Source organism: Ceratotherium simum, chromosome 1, assembly GCF_057802395.1.
Source record: "Ceratotherium simum simum isolate JZ-2026a chromosome 1, ASM5780239v1, whole genome shotgun sequence".
Lineage (NCBI taxonomy): Eukaryota > Metazoa > Chordata > Mammalia > Perissodactyla > Rhinocerotidae > Ceratotherium > Ceratotherium simum.
In genome coordinates, this window is record NC_141900.1 from 42,547,589 (window position 1) to 42,572,274 (window position 24,686).

The 24,686-nt window shown below is 36.8% G+C and overlaps 1 protein-coding gene and 1 pseudogene across 10 annotated transcripts in view; one reads left to right on the forward strand and one right to left on the reverse strand.

The window, feature by feature from the left end:
- The window catches only part of UMAD1 (UBAP1-MVB12-associated (UMA) domain containing 1), a 244,309-nt gene that overhangs the window by 60,436 nt on the left and 159,187 nt on the right, over window positions 1-24,686 (forward strand). The window lies entirely within an intron of this gene.
- LOC101401065 (5-azacytidine-induced protein 2 pseudogene) lies at window positions 15,693-16,437 on the reverse strand (annotated as a pseudogene).

Sequence of the window (24,686 nt, forward strand, 5' to 3'; positions counted from 1 at the left end):
GCCCTGTACTGTTGTGGGCTGGCTACTTGAAGTCCTTCTGGAATCATTAAAGTCTCAAGTTAAACATGTCTGTTCTGTAAATGCTGCTAGAAATTCCATTCAGGAATTCTTAACTTTATTGCTGAAATTCTTTCCATCTTCATTGTTGATTCACTGAAGTAATACATTAGATGGAGCTTTTTGTTGTTAAAGAAAGAACAGTAATCTAATTAAATTAAAAAGGAGAGATTTTTACCTGTTTATGTTAGCATTTTCAGGTTTTCTTATGCTGTTTACAGCTTTGTGGATGGTCAACAGTAGCTATTTTAGTTTGATTGGTAGAGTTCTGATTGTCAGATTTCATCGTTAATGAAAATACAATATTGTCTGTATCACGATGGAAAAATTGCATTTATTGTATATCTTATTTGAAAAATGTTTTGTTTCACTGAGTAAAAACATATATTTTAAAATTTTGATTGACTTTTATTATTTAATTGTATATACACCAATCCAAAGAAATTTAAACTTAAATTTAAAAAGATAATGATACAAATATATCTTTGAAAAAAGAAGTGAAAGTACAGGTTTCCCCTGCTATTCGAAAGTTCGCTTTACGCCACTTTGCTTTTACGAAAGACCTACAGTAGTACCTGGTTTTGCTAACTGAAAGAAACACGACGAGGATTTTTGCTTTTATGAAAAAAGGCGAAAAGCGAGAATAGTTTTCAGCGTTTGTTTTGTAGTGAGCCGATATAGAGGCAGCACACAGCCGGAGCGGGGCGAGTGGCGCCGTCAAGCTCCTTCCCTGGAACTACGCTTAGCGTCTCAGCATCAAGCCGCCATAGCTTTGAACTGTGCCCCTGAGCATCTGTGCTTTATCTCGATTTATTTTGGTAGGTTATCTTTTGGGTCTGGGAATTCTCAGAAATTTTTCCATGTAAATTAATGGTAATTGCCTCTTCGCTTTACGACATTTCGGCTTCGGGAAGATTTCATAGGAACGATCTACTTTCGGATAGCGGGATGGAACCTCTATAGGATTGGTCCTTGACAAAGATTGGGAAAATCAAAATTTAATTTTCTTTAATTTCCTCCAAACACCTTTGCTTCCTTTTCAGTGCCTCATATCCTTGACTCTGGACAGGAGGGCTCCCATTTTTTCTCAAAGAAAAGCATACAAGGGAAGTCTTAACTGACCTCCAATTGAGTGAGTTTGCAGATTGACTGATATTCTCCAACTTTTCTATAATGCGCTGAATATTGGCAGCATATAGGCCATTCTCTGGTGAGCAGATATGCTTCTGCTCCTCCCGTAGAGTGGTGTCCTGTCCAAGTGTTACACTCTTTGCTCCTAAACATGTGTGCTTGTTACCTCAATTGCACGATATAATTTACAAAATGTATGAGTATTAAGAAGGAGTAATTATTTCTATGAAACTTAGTTAAATGCTTTGGAAATAATCTATACAATTTAATTGCTAAAATTAAAAAAAAGTTGTCAATTTAGCTGTGGCTAAGATAACTTAGAATCTAGGAATCTGCATCAGACTGATTTGCAAGTGTCTTTAAGTTCTCATCTGCGTAAAAACAATTGGAGATTGTGTACGATGAATTATCTGTTGGGCTTACTAAGAAAGGCTCAGAATCCAGTCAGGTGGCTCTACAACAAATAAAGGCCTTGGCCCTGAAACTTCCTTGGGTGGAAATGTTAAAGCAAAGGATGGGTTGAAAGTTGGGGAGATGTTAGATGTGGGAGTATTGAGCACTTGTAGGGAGAAACTGTCTTCTGATCAGCCTGTTCAAAAATTTACAAATGATTTGTGTTTTTAATGATAATGACAATTTTATTGCAGGTCAGTTATACCACATAGTTGAAACAGTTCTGCAAAATGATGACATAGAAAAGCAGAGCATGTGGCAATAGAGTAAAAAAATTTAAAGAGGGAATTGCAGTAGCCTTAGCATTGCAACTAGAACTAACTACAGCTTTCTGTTATAGGCGAATTCACAAATCCTAGAATTTTAGAAAAATATGCATCATACATTTCTTAGTTTTTTACCAAATGGAGTCTAAATTATACATGGAATTTTTTCTCTATTAATATGTACCTTCAGCTTAGAAACGTTTGAAACTAAACTTACCTGAAACAACCGTGCTTCCTGTACATTGTTTCTTCACATCCCTGTCCTGAGGACCTTAGAGAAAGTAAGCTAAAAGCCATAGTTTTGCCATTGAATGTAATGTCTTTGCTCTGACCTTCAAGTCAGAAGATTTTGGAATGTTTAAAGAGGAGATATGAAAAAAAGGGTTTTGAGTTATAATTTGGGAGAAAAATATGTCAGAACTAGCAGTCTCATAAAATCGATATCAAACGTAAAAAATAGTATAGTGATAGCACAGAGCAAAATTTCTATTTAAACATTTACTTAATTTTGGTGAAAACAAGGCTTAAGAATATCCTGAATTACCAGGAGATACTGAAAAACATAGTTTGTTGTTGTTCTGTATGTGTTTTTAATTATCTCAGACAAATTGAAGACTTTTGCCGATTAGTAAGAGACTAATGTACGGTAAACTAATAGCCACAGTTTTTTTTTTTTTTTTAAATGAAATTACAGATGATGCAGAAACCATACAGGTTGTGACAGAAAAGGATGGATCTAAATAGTATGAAGAGGAAGAGAAAAGAGCAATCTAGCGCCAAAAATTACTCATGTCCTAGTTACAGATGCCCTAGAGATAGTTTTGTATTGTATTGACTAACAGCCTGAATCAGCAGTCAGTAATATAATATGGGAAGGAACAAGGCCAGGAAATGCCAGTTATTTCTTCTAAATAACTTCAAATTATTCACTTTATTAAATGGATATAATTTATTTGTTTTGAATTAAAATATAATGTTTAAGGTATGCATTTTTTTAAATGAATTCCTGTTTAACTGGATTTTTATTAAATGATGAACTGGTTCCAATTTCGTCAGAACTTGGACTCATCTAGAACTGTGGTCTAGATGGGAGAGTGAGTTTGAAATTTTGACCTCAAGATTTTATTTAAATCTCACTGCTGCTGGGTATGCTGAGGTTTATAGCTGGCCATAAATAATTGTCAGATTAACATATTCTGTCACATGAAAGTCTGTTTAGGAAAGTTGCCTATTAATTAAACTTGATGTTTAGTGGTTATTTTAGAATATTAAGCAGAGTAACTGAAAGCACTGTAGATTCTATTTATCATAGTTGTGTAGCTTTTAGACTTTAGGGAAATCCAGTTTTTAGAATTGACACAGTGATTCATTATTTAAGCAGCGTGTTGAATAACCTGTTGTAACTATTTATTAACTTCATATTTTTGTATAATAAACAAATTATAAATTTTAGATCAGATAAAGTGAAACTGGCATCATTGATTTGGGAAGGAGGAATATTGCAGAACTTGAGTGATTTTTCCGAATAATGTATTGACTATAACTTGAATGTGTATTTTTATCCCAAGGTATTTCCAAATATATTGATGTGAATTTCTTCTAATACACTTTATTTTGATCATAGAACTATTTTAATATTTTAATTCTCTTATAATATCATACTCAATGCTAGGCGTGTGGTGAGGGCATAGGTGGTCTGTTCTTATTTACCACTGTATTCCCAATACTTATGTGGAATGAATGAATTATTAAGAAACCAGAGAGTGCAAGGCATAATTTAAATTTTAAATGTATACTTTCAAAATTATAGTTATTTTGGGGAAAAGTTATTTTGAAGAAAAAACTAAATACATCCAACAAATCAAAATAGATGCCTAAAATATTAAAACTCTTTGGAAATACTTGTTTTACTCTTTGTTATTGTTTACATGCAAAAATATCCTCTTGGAACTTCTTGTCCAATTAGCTTTTGTGGATCTGATGATGCTAGGATTTTATTTCTTTGTTTTAAAAGTTCATGTGATTTACTTCATCTCTTTATGTAGATGTTATTCTTTACACAAGGCATTTATTAAATATGAACAATAACAGGCAGTAAGAAGACCTGCCTGAGATAGGCAGAAACCTGTGGTTTCTTTCTTTCTTTCTGACTCTCAGAAGCAGTACCAGCAATAAGCTTTATTTAACTTATAGATTAATTTTAAAAGAAACCTCTTTAAATTATGACTCAGTAGGTCTAAGATGAGGCCGGGAAAATCTATGTGTTTTTTTTTTTAAAGCCTCTGGGGTGATTTTGATTATCAGTCAAGTTTAGAAACCAACGATTAAGATTAATTTCCTTAGAATTTGCTGGTAGGTTTAATTCCAAGCAGGGAGAAAATAGAAATTTTAAAAAAAATATTAAAAAGTGTCTTTGGAGATGACATAACTTTTATTTTATTTAAAAAATGTTTTATAACAACAGTTTATCCTGTGTTTTGTTAACAAGATTCAGTGATGGCTTAGAGAGCTAAAAGCACCTTTGGGATGGATGCAGAAGATCCAAAAGATAAAGTGATGAAATATGATTAGCAAGCTGTAGGGGAGGGTCACAAATGTGTGATTTTGAAGTCTCTTCTGTTTAAAACCAATTTTCAGAGTCTTGAATTCGATCCAGTATATAGTATGCTACAAATGGAAAGATTCAACTGGAGCAATATAATTAGGGTAAGCCATTGCATCTACACTTGTATCGCAGCAACTGAATTTGAAGCCAGCTGCAAAATGGTGACTCATCTCTCTGGCAAGCCCACATGAGAGTGGAGTACAATAAGCCAGCTTCAGCCTCATGAGCACATGTTTCTTCAACTTGCCTCTGAGCAGGTGATGGTGGTGATGCAATCTGATTATACTTTTGAATATATTCTAACCACAGTCAACAGTTGAGTCTCGAAAGGGATTTTACAAAAGACTTCAAACCAAGTGTATATTTTTTCAGATAGTTGTGACTATAGAAGGCCATGGAGACTAGTATTTTTTTCACCTTAGTGACTATAGTAATTTATAGTATCTATAATCTTAAATTTGGGAGGTTTAATTAATTTTTACGTGTGAAATAAAGAGAAAAATAATGTGGAAAGAAAAAAGTACTTGAACTTGGAGCTCTTATGCAGAATTGTTCATGACTACTTATACTGATCAATTACAGCAATTAAACTGTCCAGACTGTTTAATTCTGTACAAACAGGAGATGGTGAATCGGTGGGCTGGGAAGAGTTTCAGTGGTACGCTAACCTTTCAGTATTCAGAGATGCGCCTCCCTCGCTATAGAACCTGTCCTGATGAGGTGATATTTAACAATGTCTTGAACATTAAAGGTGTTTAGTAAATACTCAGTTTGACTTGGACTTGAGCCTTTGTTTTTTATCTTTGAAGGGAATAATAGTTTCTCCTTCCAGTGTACTGCAGAGGGACCTGATGAGGATGAATAAAGCCATCTGTTTGAGAATGTATGTCATCTTTACAAAAAAGTGCAACAGGACCTAAAGTATAGTCACAAGTATTATTTCAAATGAGTAGTTCAGAAGTAGAATGCTTAGAAATTGCTTGTTAATCTTAAATTTAAATATAAAAAAAGATGATACAGCTTGCAATAAAGGACATGAACTCCACAAAACCATTAAAATAGAACTTGAAAATTGTACACCCGTGAGAATAAAGAGGGAAAGAGGGTGTAAAAAATCCTTACCTGGTGGTACTCAAATTTAGTGTACATCAGAATTGCGTTGAATGCTTGTCAGAAGTGCATGTGCCTGGGCCTCATCCCCATCAATTCTGATTCTGTAGGTTTGGAGTGGGTCCCAGGCACCTGTGATTTTAATCATCTTCCTCCCTAACCCTCTCATCTAATGATTTTGATGTACACCAGAAGTTGAGAAACACGGACCCAGACTACTGTAGTATTATAGTATAGACTGGTAAGTGTAAGTATACTACTGTATTATAGACTACTAAGCTTCCTAATTTGCAAACAAAAGAAAAATTTTGATTGTTATCAGGAGAAATAAACTTTTCTCATGGTAATTATAAAAAGGCTTTTTGGAAAAACATGATCATTGTGTTCAATTGTGCTTTTGTAGAAGAAGCCAATATATTTTTTTCATATGTTTTTATTTAAACTTTTAGTATGAATAAAGGACATTTTACTGAAGAACTAAAAGCCTTCAGTGAAGTGAATTGAGCACAGGTATGCTGCCTTTTAGTAATCTGAATTTACAGGAAAGTAGCATTTAGGCTACCTGGAGGAATGAGGGGTTAGCATGTGTTGTGGGTTGACTTATGTCCCCAAAAGGATGTTTAAGACCTAACCTCTGGTACCTGTGAATGTAACCTTGTTTGGGAATAGAGTCTTTGTAGTGTAATCATGTTAAGATGAGGTCATACTCATTAGAGCCAGCCTTCATTCAGTGACTGGTGTCCTTATAGGAAGAGGAAAATTTGGACACAGAGACATGCACACAGAGGAAATGGCCATGTGATGATGGAGGCAGAGAGAGGAGTGATGCAGCTACAAGCCAGAGAACACTAAGGATTGCTGGCAACCACCAGAAGCGAGGAAGAGGCAAGGAAGGGTCCTCTCCTAGGGACGTCCTAGGGACGTCAGCACATGGCCCTGCTGACACCTGATTTCAGACTTCCAGCCTCCAGAATTGTGAGAGAATAAATTTCTAATATTTTAATCCACTAAGTTTGTGGTACTTGTTATGGCAGCCCTAGGAAACTAGCGTGTAAATGTCTCTTATTTGGATTTTTGATGAAAACTAGATAGAAGAAAAACTTTAATGTTTATCTTCTCACATATTCTGTTTGTGTATAGAGGTTCATGTGGTTTGGACCTGCCATTGTAGGCAACTTGGAATTCTGTTTGCGTTGTCAAGGTGCCGGTCGAGTGCTCTTAACAAATGAAAACCTCTCTACCTTTGTGTGAGTATGAGCCATAGAGATTCCTGCCATTAGAACCCAGTTTTTCCTTAAAAGAGGCTCATGTATTTGAATAAGGAATATATGGTGATGTCAGAGTTTTGTCCTAAAGAATATGGAAGAGACTTTGTCATCAGCAGAAACTGGTCACCTCCCCTGATCTCCCACTGGAATGAAAACTCCCTTCCATCTCAAGGAAGATCTCTGCAGTCAGTGAATCAACTAGTGCTGCCTCCTCCTCTTCTCTCTGATCTTTTGTGACTGCCCATGAGGATTTTGGCTACCTGTCCTCTCAGTGATTTTACTGAGCTCCCCATCCAACCTTATTCTCCTCCATGGACCCAGTTTCCAACCCTTGAGACCGTCATTCTATTGTAAAATGTCATTAATGTCATTGTTGCTTTTTTTTTTTTTGATGAGGAAGATTCACCCTAAGCTAACATCCGCTGCCAATCTTCCTCTTTTTGTGTGTGAGCTGCTGCCCACAGCATGGCCACTGACAGACCAGTGGTGTAGGTCTGCGCCTGGGAACTGAACCATGTCCGCTGAAGCAGAGCACACTGAACTTAACCACTAGGCCACCAGGGCTGGCCCTGAGTTGCTTTTTTGAGCAATAATTTGGCCTTAACTCTAGGTATCCCTATGGCCAGCTTTACCTCTACCTGGGAAGAGTACCTCTACCTGGGAAAATCCTGGCTCTGGTACTTCTCTGGTGGGGGACAATAGGCAAGTCATTTAATCTGAGTATCAATTTCTTCATTTATAAAATTGGGATAATAAAACCTATCTTAGAGGTTGATGCATGGATTAAATGAGTAGCCATGTCTGGCATATAGGAAGCACTTGCGAAATGATATCTCTGGCTGCTATAACAATAGTATCAAGATTCCATCCATTCCCTTTTCACTGTGTTCATTTATGTTCCATTCATGTATTCATTCGTTTACTCATTCATTCGTTTATTCAACAGTATTTATAGTGGGCCTACCATATGCCAGTCACTTTGCTTGGCATTGGGAATAAGTGATAAATATGTATAGATACAGTCTGTGCCCTCATGGAACTGACAGTCCAGTTGGAGAACCAGACATTAATTATATGATCACCTAAATAAGTGTAAAACTACAGATTCATAAGTGCTGTGAGAGCAGATGATCAAGTGTAGAAGTTGAAGGAAGTCTTTCCCAAGTAACATTTGAGCTGAGAGTGGAAACACGTTTAAGAGTTAACTGAATGGAGAGGGGAGGGAGGTGAGAGGGTTCCAGACTGAGGGAACAGCAAATCATAATGGCCCTTTGATGGGAGGGCATATAGCGCTTTTGGTGAGTTGCAAAAAGGCCCTTAGGCAGATGTGCAGAGAGCCAGGTACAAGTGTGGAACTTGATGAGGCTGGGGAGTTAGGCAGCCGCAGATCATGCTAGACTTTGTGGGCCCTGGTAATGTCTTTATCTTAAGAAGAGTGGAAGCCATTGATGAGCATGAAGTTGTGGGAGGGGGTGACGTTAACAAAATGGGTTTGAAAAGATGCTCTTCCATTGTCTTCCTTTAATTGAGAAGATTTAGCCCTCTCAGATGGATGCTGCTCATTCTTTCACACACTTGGGACTTGGCTTCTGTGATTCGGGTTGTCATTCTTCCGCGGGCACCCTGCCTCTTCAGTCTATTTCTCTTTTACCTCGTTAATAAAGATGCCAACCTTCCAAGCTTCATACTACCTGCCATCCTCTACTCACTCTGGATTGTGCCCCAGACTTCACAGGGCCCTTTGACTTGGCTTTTCCCCTTTCCAGCTCCTGTAGTCAGCCTGGCTGAATCTTCCATCCATGATGGTGCCCTGCCTAATGCCCTAACCTCAATCCCTCGTTCCCGCAAGACTTTGCCGATGACTTTTACCTTTTCTACTCTAGCAGTTCTCTGCTGTGGCCTTGCTTGTGCTTATATAATCACTTAGAATGGTGCCTCCTCTGAAGCCTTAAATCTTAAACCCAGAAATCCTATTCTCTGATGTCAACTTGTCCCTCTTTTGTGCCACTATTTGTGCTTGTTCATCTAACTAATTGACAGCTGTTATTTGCTCAATCTCTCAGCACTTCCTGACTTCTTTTCTTATCCAGTCTGGAGCCTGTGGTCAGTCATTGCAGTGTTGTGAGATCAGGTCTCTCAATTATTTTGGTCCCTGCCAGTTTTCAACTCTGGATAAACCCAACCTTTCCCTTTATCTGCCCCTGCTTCCAGCTACTAAGCATTCCTGGAGAAAATCATAACTGCGCTTACGGGCACTATAATGCATTGTTGCCTGCCAGTTATCTGAGCTGTCAGCTCTCTTCTTCAGTCCTTTCTTATCAGCTCTGTCTTAACAGAGTGGATATCAACCTTGATGGCACATTGGAATCACCTGGGGGTGTTCTAAACAATACCAAAGCCTTAGTTTCACCCCTAGAGATTCTGATGTAATTGGCCTGGAGTACACTTTGCAGGGACTTTTAGACACTCCCCAGTGATTCTGATGTACACCAAAGGTTGAGAACCACTGTGCTAATGTGCCTACAGAGGCTGACGGACACGTTCACTTCTTGAGCTTTCTGCTAGCTCTCACTTTAAGCAGATGATCGTGTCTCATCCAGCTTCTCTTCCTTATTCTACCTTTACACCTATTTACTTTTAATTACATCCATACTTTCCTAGTTCATTCCTTTTTGAGATAAAAAATACTGCCTACATCCTCATGTTTGACTCCTTCAAAAGTGCACTGGGTGTCAGTCTCTGTCTCATCTTCCACTCCTGATCTGAACCAGGTGCTCTGAATGGTTAGGCTTAAAAAGTAGGCATGTACTGATCAGCATGCATTGTCTCTTTTTTTTTTTTTTTGTGAGGAAGATCAGCCCTGAGCTAACATGCATGCCAATCCTCTTTTTTTTTTTTGCTGAGGAAGACTGGCCCTGAGCTAACATCTATTGCCAATCCTCCTCCTTTTTTTCCCTTTTTCTCCCCAAAGCCCCAGTAGATAGTAGTATGTCATAGTTGCACATCCTTCTAGTTGCTGTATGTGGGATGCTGCGTCAGCATGGCAGGACAAGGGGTGCGTTGGTGCGCTCCTGGGATCCGAGCCTGGGCTGCCAGTAGTGGAGCGCACGCACTTAACCACTAAGCCACGGGGCTGGCCCCACATTGTCTGTTGAAAACAAAACTTTGGGGGAAAAAAATAATCAAACCCGAGTTTAAGCAATATTAAGCAGAATATTGAAAGATGATGATTTTCAAAGCAAATAATATTTGATGAAATATAGTGAGAAGTGATATCTGAAAGATGGTTGGGACCGGACACGGGGAGCAGTGGGAGTGGGAGGGGGTGCTCTGCATAGTATACTAAAATTGTTGAACTTTGATTTTCAAATATTTTGAAAGTGTTTTTCCTTCTGAGTGGAAGGAGTAAAATGATCAAATATATGTTTTAAGGACAGGTCTATGGTTCAGTAGTATGGAGTTCTCCACCAGGGGCATGGTCTGTAGAGGAAACAGGGTCGAGACATGAAGGACAGTTGGGAGCCATTTGCGATGATCTAGGCAAGAAATGAAGTCCTGGCCTAGCGTAGTAGCAGTGACGATGAAAGGAGAAAAAACAGCTTCTAGAGATGTTTTTAGAGGTGGAATCAAGAGGATTGGGTCATTTTACATTTTATGTCAAAGACTTATAGGTATTTAATATGCTCATAGTAATTAAATAACCCAAAAGACTCTTTGCTAAATTGCCTATTTATTTATAAGCTACCTGTCTTATTCCATTCAGGTGCTATAACAAAATTACCATAAACTGGGTGGCTTATAGCACTGCCCTCAATAAAAGAGGCTTTTCAGAAAAAAGTTTTTTTTAAAGAATATAAATCTCTTCTCCAGAACGTAAAGTTAGACCAAGTTTGAAATATGCTGTTTGATTAGTGATTCAGAATGTTTTCTTTTATGGTCTATTAAAATGTATGAAAGAAGCCTTAAGTATAAAAATATGATCAGGAGAAGTATAGTGGAAGGGTTCGGGCTGTGGACACACACTGGGTTTGAAGCTTAGCTCCTGCCCTAACGGATCTGTGACCTTGGCAAGTTGTTAACATTGCTAAGCTTCATTTTCCTTATCTGTAAAATGGAGAAAGTAAGAGGATCCTCCTCATAGGACTGTGAGGAATATCTGAGATAAATACTAGCTATTATTATTTTGAGTTAGTCAATTTTAGACAAATATTCTTATAGCTTCTGCTTGGATTATTTGCTCTAACCATTGAGATTCACTAAAATATTCTTGTTGTTTAGTAAGCAAATGCAGTGAGTAATTCACGTCCCTTTTAAGGAAATATTTATTGGCTGAGCACTAGTGAACTAATATGTTTGACTCTTGGTAAATATAGAAAAGTTGATTCTCCCATGAAGTTCTAGTTGAGTATTTTTTTCCTGAAAATTGCTTCTTGTTCCTAACTGCTATAATCAATAAAATCTGTGAAGAGAAAGAAGTAGGCACAATAGTAAAGTGAAAATAGAAATTATTATTGTTTTCAAATCTTCTATTTTCCAGACCTTCTAGTTTCAACTTTTCCATGAATTCATCTGGGCAGTAGTTTCCCTTTTTTTGATTACCTAGTCATCCTAGTTATCTTTTGCTCTGTAACAAACTACCCTAAACTTAGTGGCATAAAACAACAATTTCTTATTGTCTCTCATAGTTGTGTGGGTTGAGAGGGCCTAGCCGGCCAGTTCTTGGTTGAGCTCTTTCCTGTGGTTGTAATCAGGTGTTGGCTGGGGTTGCTGTCATTACAGAGCTTGACTGGGCTTGATGTCCAGAGTGGCTTACTCACATGATGGCCAGCTGAATGTGGCTCAAGCTAAGGCTGTGGGAAAAGTGCCCCTATGTAGCCTCTCCATATTGCTTGGGTTTCTCATAAAATGGTGGCTGGGTTCTAGAAGTCAGTGTTCAGAGAGGAGGGAAGTAGAAGCTGCCAGGCCAGTTAAGAGCTACGCCCAGAACCGTGTAGCATCACTTCAACCACGTTCCCTTGGTCAAAGTAGCCTCAGGGTGTTCCCAGATTCAAGGCTATAGAGAAGTAAATTCCAGCTCTTAATGAGGAAATGTTGCTAAAGAGCGTGTGTGATGTGAGATGTTGTAGCCAACTTTGAAAAATAAAATTTGTCACAATCAGTGAGTATAGGAAAGGTGGGAAGAAGGTGATTACAGAAGCTACCAATATTCTCATCGAATATAAAAAAAACTAATATACTTTTTATTTTGGAATAATTTTAGATGTACAGAAAAGTAGCAAAGATATTATAGAGTATTTTTTAATATCCTTCATCCATATCTTACATAGCCATGGTAAATTTGTCAGAATTAAGAAATTAACATTAGTACAATTCTATTAACTAAACTACAGACTTTATCTGGATTTTCCCAGTTTTTCCGCTAACATCCTTTTTGTATTCCTGGATCGAATCCAGGATACTTCATTGCACCTAGCCATGTTCTATTTTAACATGTTAACCGATTTTTCTCTCATACTGATTTTTCTCCTTTCACAATCCATTAGGAAATGGTTTACTTACAATATGCATCTGTATAAATAGTAAAATTTTAAAAATATGGTCTAAATTGATTGGAGAATCAGTGATCTCTAAAATATATGTTAGCCTTTTTAGGATGCTGTAAAACATTTTCTAATGAGTTGCTATTAGTCTTCTAACATGGGAAAAATAATAAAATTTCTAATAGAAATATATAACATCATAACCATTTTGGGTGTTTTTAAAAATCCCCTGTTAAACTTTAAACCTTAATCTTTGTTATATTTGTGACAGAAAAAAATTAAAAATGACTTAAATCAGTGTGAATAAGACTTTAACATTGCAGTTTAAATTTATAGACTTCAACATAACCACCATTTTTTGGTGATCCAACATTCAGTCTGATTTTCCACCTCATTGAAAACATTCTCCAGCTGCTGCCGAGTGATTTCATAAATTGCATTCATGATCCTGGCTTGAAGTTCCTTTAAAAAATGTGGTCTGGATGAATACACAGCAGTTTTAACACAGTCCCGTAAAATATAGTTCAGTGGGATAGGTCAAGTTTAAAGTTGCACAAGGATTTCATAAACACCCTGAGTAGATGGGCACTAAAACTTTGAATGTGTTATATGGAAAAACCTTATAAAGGATGGCGGTGTTCCAAACGTAGATTAAGTTGGTCATCTATGAAACAATTTCTACTACTGATGGTTCTTAATAGTACCACCTGCTAGTTCTTTCATAGTAAATTGTGTGAAATAACACATTCTGTAAACTGATGAACTACTTATTTATTTAATAAATCCATCAATGAAAGAAACCTCTGTCATAAGGAATGGAGTTATTTATTAGACCCCAAAGGTCTTAAGCCAGAAATGTCAGGCATTTTTGTGGACAAAGAGTGTTGCAATCAGGCATTGTTTTTTAAAACAGCAGCAAGTGGCACACTATACCCGGTTGGTATGTTTGTCCTTTATCTGGCAGGAAACTCCAGAATCTCTGGTTAGTCAGCCAAATGCCAAGTTAAACCTCAGAAAGACATCAGTGATCTTGGTGCGTAGTTCTGCGGATAGCACTAGGCTATAAGTGTGCACTGAAGGCTGACATTTTGGGTGCTTCACTGATGCATTTCCTTTGTCGACTTTATTCGTTGGTTTAGTGGGAATATCTTTCACCCAGCCATGACAATTGTTTTCCTAGAAAACAAAGCAAACCAACATAAACTTCATATTCTTAAATTAGAATTGTAGTCCCCTTGTTAGAACAGACACTGCTCATGTTTTGAAATTAATATGACCACGTGAAATGGATGGTACACAGAAAACAGCAGTATGTGGTAATTATGCCTACACAGGCTGGTAGGTTGTCAGACATGGTGCAGAATTAATCCCAGGGCAGTTTTTACTACTAGCTAGTCATGTCAATGGAAGTTAGATATTCTGCTAAAATACCTTATTCATTTTCAACTCTGTCACTGAACCTTTCTTTAAATGTTTATAAAAACATGTATGTTGTTTATACTCATGTATTTTATATACTTAATGTATTCCATTTGTATTAGTGGCTTCTAACTATCTTGAATCCAGATGCCACACACCAAGACAGATTTCCCACTTATTGATAAAATTATAGATTTCTATCATATATAATATTAATATCTCTCTTTTGAGAAGAAGGTATGAGTGTAATTTCTGGTTCTTCTAGATAATTCTGAACTTTTAATTTCCTTGTGTTTTCAAATGATTATAATTGCCTTTTTCATCTTTTTTGTTATAGTTAAGAATTAGCAGTGTGTGCTTTAATTCCAAAGTATAGGGTTCTTCTTCCCCACCTTTTAAGAAAACTTTTGATCCACATTATTATTATCAAAGTTATTACAAAGTTACTATAGAACTCTAGGCCTAAATTAGAGCATTCCTTTTGAGATATTGTCCCTAGTTCTGTTATCCTGGGGAGACTCTCTTGTTAGCGCATGGAGTGTGAGAGCTGAGTCTACTGTAGTGTGATTTGGGGAATGCTAGGTCAAATTAAACCATTAGATATACCCTGGTGTGGGTGTGAATCTTCTCTCAGTTCCCAGAAATTCTCTGGTTCCTGTACCTTGGGGTTGTAGCTAACTTTTATTTATTATTATTAAGATTTTTTATTTTAATTGAGGCCTTTAGATTTGAACCCTTAAAAAGTTCATGAATATAGGAAGCTTATGCTTTTGAAATTATCTTCTCTATTTAATTAAGCTATATTTTGGTGCTTTTACTTTCCAGAGTTAAATCTCTCTTCTTATTTATCTTTCACCTAAGTAAATTCAAAAGATTTATTATTCTCTATTATATGGAAAAGTATATAAATGTTACTGTACATTTGAATTTTCATCATAAATACTCAAGATCGTGAGGAATATGGTTAAAATGAAGCCCTTCAACACACCATGCTGAAACCAAATGCCTAGCCTAAAAGGCTTTTATCATCTTTTTCATTCTGCCTTCTCCCCCTTCAACTGAAGTAGTTACCTATCATTTCCATCAATTTGCGTTACCACCTTATGATATATCTTTTGGTTTTGAAGCAAAATGATATGTCAGCTATATTTTTTCATTCAGAAAGCAATGTTTTTAATCCCAAATGTATTAGCTAAAAATGTTTTTCAGCCTCTCACAATGCTCAGGAAATATCTAAGACCTATGACTCTGATACCAAAAAGCATTTTCATTCAATTTGAATTGTATTATATAGTAAATTTAAGATTATAAAATGTTTTACTTATACTCCTAAAAATGTGCTTAATGAATATATTGTGAACAGGGTGGTGTTATTTTAGTAGTTTCTATCATGGAACACTTGGGTTTCATAAAACCAATGGTGTAAAAACATTTCCAGGAACACATCAAATAAATTACTGTTTAATAGACAATGATTTGCCCGTGAAGAGTGATTATGCCTTAAATGAATATTGTTGCAAGATCAAAGAGAAAAGTTGACATTGGGTAATTGATAGCATAACACTCTTGAGGGCACAGATATTATAGCTAGAAATGACCCATCATGGTATCGGATTGGAAGGAAAGATAGTATAATTTAAAGGTAGTTTTTTAAGGTACTGTGTGTGTGTGTGTGTGTGTGTGTGTGTGTGTGTGTGTATGCTGATGTCTTATGCAAACTTTCAATCCAAGTCCACTTTCAGTTTGTCATACACATTTCATGGAGAACCACTGGGGAAGATCTCACATCTTCACCTCCAGATATGAATCGCCTCAGAATTAATTCCTATAAAGGCAGTTTTGATTATGTCGATCCTAAAGTTTTACTCTTAGTCTCCCCAAAGGCTGCCTCACTCAATTTAGGAGGGCTTAGGAACACCCATAAATTATCTTCCATAGAATTTTTGCCATAGTAGTTGTGTTCCTGAAAGTTTGTGCCGTTTTTGGGAATGGATCTCTCATTCTCTGTCCATGATTAGAGAATTGCTTTCTCTGACAAAATCTTCAAATCTCCTGGTAAGGGGGAAGCGGTGGTATTTATTACAAAAAGCTTTGCCATTTGGTGGGAGAGAGGGCTGTCTTTTGAATGTTGCAGTGAAATGTGTCAGATGGATTTTTGTGCTGTCCTTCCCAGTGACTTCAGTGCCTTCTCTTGGCCTCTCCTGATTGCAGTGTGGGTTTTCAGTGTTCTTAGTAGTTCAGGCTGCACTTAAGTCACAGATATAAATTAGTCATTTCTCTCCTCAGTTCCCAGTATGCACATAACATATTGTGACTTGAGAAGCTTGGGTTTTAGAGATGTCTGCTGGTCCGTTCCTCTTCCTGAGACTGATCCCTTTGGATTTTTGTAGCTCAATTTTGAAATCACTGCATTTCTTCCTCCTAAGTTCCAGCTCATGTGCTAAACCATGGATCCTCAGGTCACAGCTCCATTTTTCCACCTCCCAGTTTGATGAAGGTACATTTAAATGCCTCTTCACCTGCTGAGTTTCTACCTCTGTACTTAGATGGAGGAGTTCTGTTTATTTCAATTGCATCTGTTCACTCATTTTATTCCAATATGCTCTTCAAATTATCTTATCGATGCTGGCCTTCTAATGTGCATGACAGCCCTTAGTTACGTGTTTTCATTTCACAGAACATGTTTTTCTTCATCTAATCAAGTTCCTTGAAATGTTTCTTTCAAAAATCCTCTTTTCTTTAAGAAAGAGCTCTCCCTCTTTGAATCCCAAAGTTGTTTCTTAATGTCTTCATATAGTGTGACAGGGCAAAATAGGAAGTGATAGACTTGTTTCTTAATGTGTTGAGATGGGAGGCATTGTGTCTCTCTGAGCTTTTCCACAATTCAGAAGGCAGACGTCATCCTCTACCAATGCATCCAGGACGGCTAGGGCCCGGCTTCCAGTGGCTGCCCGAAGAGCTGGTCACTTTCCATTCCCCCATGATAGGAAACAAACCCAAAGCAACCGGGGTGGCAGGAGGTCCCCGGGCCTCTGGTTTCCCCATAAACCCCACTGCTTCTCCTGTCTCGGTAGCTGGGCGTTCCTTTCCTTGGCTTGGGCTGCGCCTGTCCACCAGGTTCTCTAAAGCTACGCTTTGAGAATCCTGTTGTCTTTTGGAGAGAAAAGAGTTAAGCTTAAAAAATACATATAATTTTAAATGTTAATTTAGGGGAAAACCCCATTGTCTAGTGAGTCAGACATCTGGATCTGAGTCTCAGCTCTGCTACTTGCCAGCTGGGACTCTGGTGAGTTAATTAACCTCTCTGGGCTTCAGTTTCCTCAGCTGTGAAAGGAGGATGATGACATGGTCTCGGTAGGGCTGCTGTGATGTTTAGGTCTGATAACTTATGTAAAATAACTTACGGAAAGTACGCAGCCCGGCGCTGGGCACAGAATGGATGCTCACTCAACAGCACTGTCTGCTTCTCGCCAGCGGAAAGCTGAGGTTCCTGCCCAAGCCCACCACCAGTTCTTAAATTTGGGTTTTGTTTTGTCTGTTATTTAATCTTCAGAGCAAATAATGTTTGGTCATGTTGTGGGATCAAAAGCTTGGAGAAAACAAACTACCACCACAGTATAAGTGAAAAACAAAATCAGTAGGAAATACTCAGTATTATTTGATTTATTTCACCTATGACAGCTTTATTTATTTTTTTGATGTCACATCAATGGTTGTACTATTTTAATGTATGCATTGACATTTATAAAGTTTTAATTACCCTTATATTTTCATCTATGGGAAAATGATGTTTTTGCTCTGTTTACCTGTGAGTTTTTGCTAAATTGGTCTCCTTGAAGCTTAGCATATTGTCTTTTTATTTGTAGTAACTTAAGTAAGTGTGTGGGATGTGGGCAGGTAGCATAATTTTATAGTAGTCAAATTTTATGGTAACAGGTAGAAACACCATGATATAAGGTTGGTACGTTTGCTTCTTTTTAACTAATACTGAATATTTGCTTTTTCTTGAAATGAAGGCTGTTTCCGTGGCTTTTTCTCTCGTCTCTTTTGCAGGCTCTCAATAAGCTTATGTAGATTTGACTTACAGAACTCAAGATGAGTCTGTTTTCTTTACTGAATGGTGCTTCATGCTTGGTAGGGGGCTAGCCTGAGTAATCCTCTTGGCTAACTGGACCAAATCATTTCCTGCAGAATTTCCTGTGGTGAATTACAATGGGAGATCCTCCAGTGAGAGACAATCTAACCTAGTGGCCAGGAGCTTCATTAGACCAGAGTTCAAATCTGGTTTACATAACATTAATTAGCTGTTGGTCTTTAGGCAAGTCATTTACTATCTTTATGCCTCGGTTTCCCCATCTGTAAAATAGAATAATAATGCCTAATTTACCAGATAGTTGTAAAGATTAAATGAGATAATATGTGTCAAAGGCTTAGCCCAGCACTTGCATGGTCTTCAATAAACTAAGTATATACTAAGTATATATAAGTATAATAAACTAAATCTTCAATAAACATTAGCCATTATTATGTAATGGAAAATCCAGTGTTAATAAAACTTTTTCTTACTCGTCACCTTAAAACAAAGCAGCAGCATAACCTAGTTTTTCATGTTATCAATTGAGAAAATGGATTCTAATAGAAAAAAGTCATTTAGATACATGTAGGATTATAATCATTTTGAATTGATAAAAAGGTGTATAGAATATTAAATAGTAGTTAGCTATCGAAAGAATTAATCCAATTTCTTAAGATGTTTAACTTATGACCAAGGCCTAGTATAGGCATTGGAAGAATTTAGTATGCTTTTTGAAATTTTTCCAGTATGAGATCTGACTTGCTAAACTTGAAAATGAAACAAACAAAACAGAAGCTTGTTCACCCTGTGCCCATAGTGCCAAAAAATAAATCATTGCTGTATTCATCAAGTCATAAAATTTAAATCATCTCTTTTTGAGTTGGATACTTTGGGGTAGTATTTGATACTAACCACTGGTTCAAGCAGGACCTGGTGATATTTAATGGACTGTTGTTCAAGGCCAATTGACACTAGGTTGTTGCATCAATATTAAGGTATTCCAAAATAATATGGATGTAAAAAAACTTCTATTACGCAATGAATATAAATGAACTTGGTCCTTGTAACCAAATATGCCATGGTTTGTGGTTATGTAACCAATTCCTACGCAACAAGAAAATTTTCTTGCTTTAGCTTTACCAATAATTTGTTCTTTTTCTGAGCTACTCTTAAGGCTCTGGCTACCTAGTGACAGCACATGTAGACATTTCTTTCTGTGTTGCTCCTGCTTTCATATTTTCTGCAGGCCAGAACCCCCAGCTTTTATCCTCTTTGGGATGGTGCTGAGGCTTAAAGATGGCACTGTCTTTACCCTGGAGAGTAAAGTCCCAGCATTTCTTTAACATCTGCCATGTGCAATTGCCTTGATATGGCTGCATTTGGAAGTAGATGGTAGCCAGAGAAAGTCGAGCCGTTGCTATCAAGGTCAACATTCCCAGCTGAGATAGAGAATGGGAAAAGGAAATAAAAAGAAGGAGAGGGGGTATAGGGAATGAATCCTGAAAGAACTGGCAGAAATTTTAGGGAAAAGGGTAAGAAATTATTTTTACTTCACAGCACCATTATTCAGGCACAATATCTGAAGAAGTTAGAACTTTTAAGATTAATAAAGTATTTCAGATGTTGCTTAATTATTGTATAAGTATACCTTAAATAGCTTAGGTTAATTTATTTTTAAAGTAGGAAATTAGCATAGTTTGTTAAAATATAAAATTTTTAATTTGACCACAGATGAGACCATATGAATACTTAGCAGTGAACGGCTGTATCAGCAGGCATTTGAGGTTTAATCATGCATTCAATGTATACCTCACTATCGTTACCTTGACTGGTCCCTGTGAAATCATCATATTGTCAGTAAGGTGAGATTTGGCATTTTCCCTCATGCCTAACACCTGCTTTTTTCATGTGGCGCTCAAAAAAATGAAACAGTTCTTTGTGGCAAGCATCAGTACCCAACAAGTATTTCTTTGAAGTAATTGATTATTTACTCTTGTGCAGTATGGTTTAACCTCAGCCCCTCTGCTGCCTAAATATGGTCAGAAATATTTTCAAAACTTAAATTCTTCAGGATCTCTTTTTCTCAAGGAAGCTGATCGGTGTTTCTAATGACATAGCAAGTAAAGCAATAACTTTAGAAAAGCTAGATATTTTTATTAGAGTCAAAAGCACTTAGTATTTCTTGCAATATATATGTAAAAAATGGAAACTATGAGTTTATACTAACCAAGATATTTCATGATCTTCAGAGAAATTTATAGGATTGGAATGATGATGAATTCGTGAAGAGTAGAAGAAATGACCCTGCTTGCCGTGATTGGTTAGAGAAACTTATGAAGGCATTCAGATTCTCCGTATTTGTCTATACAAAGGGGAGCACAGGAAGGTTAAGCAGGACTTGCCTGAAGAGAAAGCTGAGTAAGCTTCATAGTCCCTGTGTCAACGGGGAAAATAAGATGGCAGCTTAAATAAGTCAAGACTATTATTAAGCATCTAATTACTATACGCTGAACCCCCCTTTTTTCCCTTAAATGGGAGCATAATTGTTTTTGTTTTTATTGCAGTAACATTGTATAAATTTCAGGCATACATCATTATACTTCTATTTCTGCATTGATTACATCATATTCACCACCCAAATTCTAATTACAGTCCATCACCACACATATGTGCCTAATCATCCCTTTCACCCCCCTCCCTCCTTCGCTTCTGCTAACCACCGATCCAATCTCTGTCTCTATGTGTTTATTTGTTGTTGTTTTTATCTTGTGAATGAGATCATACGGTATTTGACCTTCTCCCTCTGACTTATTTCGCTTAGCATAATACCCTCAATGTCCATCCATGTTGTCACAAATGGCTGGATTTCATCGTTTCTTATGGCTGAGTAGTAGTCCATTGTGTATATATACCACATCTTCTTCATCCATTTGTCCCTTGATGGGCACTTAGATTGCTTCCAAGTCTTGGCTATTGTGACTAAGGTGCATAACTGTTACAAGTGCTTGAAACCCTGGAATTGCTACTACTTTCAAGGCATGAGGTAGATTTGAAATTCTGAGCAGCAGGCTAAAACTTGCATTTGAAAACTGGTCAGTGGCAAATTTTAATATGAAGCAAAAGAATTCCAGTATCTGATCCTAACCTGTATTTTTTTGCATCCACCTCAAAGGATGTTTTGTGAGAATTCATGACTATCCTTTGTAATAACAGCCTTAAAAAGTTAGCAATTCTCTATCCCTACCCAAATATATTTGCAAGGTTACTTTTAACTCCATAAAACCCATAAAAATCATGTAAATCCTCCTTCAAACTATAATAAATTTAGCTTTATACCACTTCTTATGAGATCGATATTTTCTATCCACAGCTTAAAATAGTATTTGTCCTAAATTATTTCACATTTTAAGTTGGTATTGCCTTTGTTGTAGAAATCTGAGAGTCTAGAATTTTGAAATTTGGTGAACAAGTTCAAGTAGGATATACCTTTCATAAGAGTTCGTAGCACTATCCTGTCTTATAATCTGCCTTTTGCATTAGCCTTTCCATCCTGAAGAGTCATCACCCTTTTTATAGTTTCTCACATATAATAGTCAATAAATTCCTTAATCATTGTAGTTTTTTTGGACTTCATCCAGATCCATTTTTATGTCTTGACTTGTAGCTACCAGGATTAAAGACAATTTGAGAGCAGAAATAAGTTTAAAATCTTCTTCACTAATGTTGAAATCAGGAATTCATCGTTTCTCTAAATCCTTGTTAAACCCTGACTTTTAGGCATGATTTTTTGTGTGTGTGCACTCCATTCATTTGATGGAAACATTAATTAAGCTAATAGCGTGGTAGCGATCCCCAGTGCCGCTGTGAGTCCCTGAGCAGTCGTGCGCATTACATTAACTTCTTTAGGTTATAAAGCCCCTATTTTGCAAGATGAAGCAGTAATTTCAGGGAATAGCACTTAATGAAGTTTCCCCAGGTGTTGAACTTACTAAGAACACTTTAAATTCCTTTTAAGTGCAAGGAAAAAATAAAGTAGTAGTTTTTTTAAACAGATTTTTAACGCAATGAATTAAAACACAATTTGAATGACAGTTGAGGTTCTCTATGCTTATTGAGCCAACATTAACTTGACTAAACATGAAACTGTTGGTTTACTGAAAAACAGTTTTGGACTTTTCAGTTAACTACAATTAAGATGATAAGGACTGATCAAAACCTGCATTTCTCCTTCCTCTGAAAATGGGAGTATTAAGTATAAGGCTTTAAATCAACTTATTAAAAATTCAACACCTTTGAAAAATGACAGAGTTATTTTTCTACTCAAAATATTTTAATTTTTTGGTAGAATAAAATGCACTATTTTATAATTATAGTTTTATTGAAGAAATCTTTCCTACCAACTGCCTCGTAAAACTTACCAAAGTGATAAAATGCTATTGTTAAACCGTTACTCATGTGAGCAACCTCCATTGGGTAGCACAAGGCCTGGTGCATAACAGATGCCCAGCACGTGTGTGTTGATATATTGAAGGTCTACGTGGTAATGGCCTCTTTCTCTGTAACATTTACTTTTTGTATTCAAATTCTCAACAGTTTTTACTGTATTTTGTATATTATCCAGGCCCTACTTCTCTTTCTAAATTATCTTTCTAAAACTATTTTTTATTAGATTTAATTCACATGTAAAAATTTATACTAGGAAAACATACTAAAATATGTTCATATTTGAACTCTTTCCCTTTTAAACGTGTTTTCATATCTGGAAAGATAAAAAAGAAACTGTTACAGTGGTTCCTTTCAGGGCCTTGGAATGGGGTGTTGGTGGAGACTGGGACTTTCCACGAATTAGTTAATTCAGCACATATTTATAAAGCACCCATTATGTGCCAGATGCTATGCGAAGTGTTGGCTATGCAGGGGTGACCAAGACAGACATGGTCCCTGTCTTCATGAATTGTACAACCTAGTGGAAGAGCCAGGCATTTAATACACTCCTACACATACACACATACAGATTCATTTACTTAGAAATTGTAATGAGTGATATGAAAGAAAGAAAAGGATGCTATGAGAGAGAATTTACAAGAGGGAACTAATTTAATTTGGGGGGTGCAGTTTAGGGAGGCCTCTTCACGGAAGTGATATTTGAGCTGAAACTTGAAGGATGAATCAGAGTTAGCTAGGCAAGAAGTGGAGGAAAGTGTTCCAGGTAGACGAACCAGCAGCGTGTGCAAAAGCCCTGAGGCAGTAAGGATTTTGGCTTACTGGAAGAACTGAAAGAAGACTAGTGCCCCTAAAGTACAAGGAGGGGAGCAGAGAACATGGGATGAAGATGGAGAGGAACGGGCAGGTTAGAACATACAAGACTTGGTAGTTTGAATTTTGTTCTAAAGTACAAGGTGAAATTATTGAAGAATTTTTAAGCAGAGAAGTGGTACTGTCTTTTTTTTGTTTGGTTGTTTGTTTTAATTTAAAGACCTCACTGGTTATTGGAGAGGAGGGGTAGGAAGTGGCCTAAAGCAATAATAAATAGTCCAGGTGAGAGATGGTTTTGACCTGGATTAGAGTAGGGACAGTAGAAATGGAGAGAAGTGGACACATTTAGTATGTATTTGGGGATTTGGTGATGGCTTAAATACGGGGACAAGGAAGTACCCTAAAATTAATCTCGGTGTCTGGTGGCATAAGCCACAGGATGGAAGATACAAGTCTAGAGAAGGAGCATTTTTGGGGGGAAGATGGAGAGTTCAGTTTTTGGACAAAGTAAGTTTTATGTAGTAGTGGAGGTTTTTAGCAGAGGTTTGGGTTTAATTATGTATAAATTTGGGGATTATTAGAATGCAGATGGTATTTACATCTTTGCGAATGAATGTCATCACCTAGAGAGGGAATGTTGAGAAAGAGAGCCCAGGACCTAGCCCTGGGTAAGTCTAAAATTTAGAGCTTGAGTAGAGTAGGAGAAGCTTACAAAAGAGACTGAGAAAGAACAGCCCGTGTCAAGAGGAAAATCTTGAGGCAAAGAGGTGCTGTGAAGCTAAGAGAAAAGTGTTTCAGTAAGAATTAGACCCATCCTTGTGTATTTTGAGTGTAAGCTTGTATTACTTTTATAATTATATATATATATACACATACATATATATTTATAAATAATCCATTATTCGGATTAATAGAACTTTTAAAAATATGAAGGTTGAGGTTGAATTGAATTTAGTTTTGATTACTCATTTGTTTGTTCTGGTGTACCAGAATTTGGAAAAGTAGGGATTGCTATGCATTGGTATTATTTCCCCTCCCCAGCTGGGTAATATAGCTGAACCAATCAGACTTCAGGAATGTCTGATATTCCCTGAGCTCTTTTACAGTTGCAATGGCTGATGCCACTGAGTTATCTTGGTAAATGATAGAATGTTGACTACAGGAAGGAAGAATGATATAATAGAAAGAGCATGGACTTGCATTCAACCCCAGCTCTAATTCTTAACTCCTGCAGATTTGCAAAGGCTGCTTAATCTCTTCACCCTCAGTTTTCTCATGTATGAAATGGCTATACATAATGAATACATACCCCACAAAATTTTTATGAGGTTAAATGAAATTAAGTATGTAAGATGATTAGGAAAATGTTCTTTACAAAGTGTCCACTTAATAAATGTATTGGTTTTTTAAAAATTTCATAAAAAATATAGTTTCTGGTGTCTCCTAGCCCTTGCATCCAATGTTCATCAGTAATTATTTTTCTCATCTGAAAAGATTAACATTTCT